Source organism: Glycine max, chromosome 2 (assembly GCF_000004515.6).
Source record: "Glycine max cultivar Williams 82 chromosome 2, Glycine_max_v4.0, whole genome shotgun sequence".
NCBI lineage: Eukaryota > Viridiplantae > Streptophyta > Magnoliopsida > Fabales > Fabaceae > Glycine > Glycine max.
This window is the reverse complement of record NC_016089.4, coordinates 7,334,165-7,336,874: the sequence shown is the minus strand read 5'-3', so window position 1 is coordinate 7,336,874 and position 2,710 is coordinate 7,334,165. Positions and strand designations below refer to the sequence as shown.

At 23.5% G+C, this 2,710-nt stretch overlaps 1 long non-coding RNA gene across 1 annotated transcript; it reads left to right on the top strand.

The window, feature by feature from the left end:
• Window positions 1-1,454: 1,454 nt before the first annotated feature.
• On the top strand, window positions 1,455-2,422 carry LOC100806430 (uncharacterized). The gene is made up of 2 exons (XR_413079.4): window positions 1,455-2,178; window positions 2,254-2,422. It is a non-coding gene; the product is annotated as an uncharacterized lncRNA (long non-coding RNA).
• The last annotated feature ends 288 nt before the right edge of the window (window positions 2,423-2,710 follow it).

The following is a 2,710-nucleotide window of genomic DNA, read 5'->3' as shown; positions in this document are numbered from 1 at the left end:
AAGGTTATAAGACATATTTTTAGATGGAGATTAAGCAATGACAAAATCGATGATAATCCGTACTAATGTTACAATGACAATTTTTTTAAGCATATTTAATCAATGAAATATACAATTTAATGTATGTATTGTTTGTGTTTAATATGCGTATTTAATGTATGTATTTATGATATGTAATACATGTTTCTATGTGTATAATGTTATAGATGCAATATTTATTATATTGATGAATTTAATAATGTAATATGCTGATGCAATATTTATAGGAACCAAATAAGTAATTAAATAATTTTAAATAAATTTGATCTCTGTGTCAAACAAACATGTTTTTTAATTTATTTTCCATCAATTATTGTTCATGATTATGTTTGAAAAAAATGATATAATGATATTTATAGTTTTAAAATTAGCAAACAATACCACATTTTATATTTTGTTGTCCTTTCATTGATGTGATATACAAATATCAAATTCATTGGTTACATAAGAAAAATCATGGGTTCGAGTGTCGTGAATAAAATAATGATTTAAAGATTAGACTTACTAAAGGTGATAAGACATTTCTCGATGGTGATTAATCATTGACGAAGCCAATGATACTTCGAACTAATGTTACAATGACAAAAAAATGTTTTTGAAATATATTTAATCAATGTAATATATGATTTAAATTTTGTGTATGTATTTAATGTATGTAGTTAATATATGTATGTATTTAAGATGTGCATTTGATGTATGTATATAATGTTATTGATGCAATACTTGTTATATTTATTAAATATTAATGTTATTGATTGGAATATTTAAAGGAACCAAATGAGTAATTAAATCATTTTATATTAATTTGATCTTTATGTCAAACAAACATGTTTCTTAATTTATTTTTCATCGACTCTTGTTTAGAATTGTGTTTTGCAAGGAAGATATAATCATATTTATAGTTTTTAAATTTAGCAAACAATATCATATATCATTTTTCTATTGTCCTTTCATTGGTGTGATGAACAAATATCAAATTCATTGTTTACAAAAGAAAAGTCTCAAGTTTGAAAATTGTAAATAAAAAAGATTAAAAAAAAGACCTATTAAAAGTAATAAGACAAAATTCTTGACCGAGATCATTGACAAAGTCAATGACACTTTGAAATAATGTTATGGTAACTAAAAAATTACATATCTCTTAAATATATTTAATTGAAAAATATGATTTATCATATGCATTTAATATATGTATTTAATGTATGCATTTAATATACGTATTTAATGTATGCATTTAATATATGTATTTAATGTATGCATTTAATGTATGTTGTGTTGTATGCATTTAATTACATGCACGTTTAATGTATATATTTGATACATCGTGTAAGAGGAAAAAAATTATTCCAAAATAATTTGCATTTTAACTTTTCTATATAATTTTAATTATTTTTTCCTCTTATATCTCTTATAATATTAGTGGTTGATAACAAAATCTTTAAATGAATTAATGATGATATATGATTAATTTTATAAAACTGCTACCCTCTTTTATATATTTATTATTTTTTTCTTGGTGTGTGTAAAATAACCTAGGACAATAATTATTTTGGGATGAGAGAAGTGTATCATGTTATCGATGCAATGTTTATTAAGTATTATAAATAATTAACTTTAATAACATTTTTAAAAGATTATATTTTATTTTAAAAAACACAAGTTAAAGTCACATGATGCAAAATATTGAAGAAACTTGATGCATAATTTTGTAGAGGAGTTAAAGATATTTTAAGTGTATGTATTATTTTGTACCTATAAAGTGATGTTTATTTTTCTTGAAACCTAACAAATTTAACCTTTACAAAATCTTGAAATAGTTTGTAAAGACTTAAAGAAGAGTTAAGGCAAAGAAAAAGATGAAAACTTTTGAAGTATTGATTATGATCATGGCTATGTTGGCTTTCGCCCAAGCTGATCACTACAATCTTCCATATGTGCAAATTGAGTCAAACAATGAGTCTATTAAAGTTAGTTGTACTCGCAAATGTGAATTGATATGCGCACCTTTAATAGAAATTCCTCCCGCTTATTTTCTATGTGTTGACAATTGCACTAAAAGATGCCCTGAAATGTTCTCTACTAGTCTCAAAAATTGCATGACTGGATGTGGCTCAATCAAGTTCATTGAAGTCAATATTGGTATTTATAATTATTCTTTATAATTTAGTTAATTATGTTTTTTACATGTTTTTTATGATCAACTTTACTTGTCAGATGTTCGTGGTCTTGCTACACATGTGGTGAATTCATGCTTGCAGGAGTGTCAGAAGAAGAAATAGTTTGTTATAAGAATGTTCAAGAAAAAGTTGTGTGAATATTCATGCATAATTGCAACAAATAAATCTTAATCAATAAGTAGCACTTATCAACTATTTTTCATAAATCCTTTTTTCAATTGCTTTTGTTCAATTTTCTTATGTTTTTCTTTTGTATTGTCACAATCCGAATAAAAAAATGATAAAAATAAAAATAAAAAGATAATCGTTTTGTTGCAATGGAAAAAAATCAATTAACTTCTCTCTCTCTCTAAAGTAAGGATAGTATTATGTTAAATACATTAGGTTAAACTTTATCTAAGTATACAAATATATCAAGCTTCTTTTTCTCCATTTTCAAAATTATTTTTATTTTAATTATTCTAATACAATTTATTATTGAATTTAAATCATTA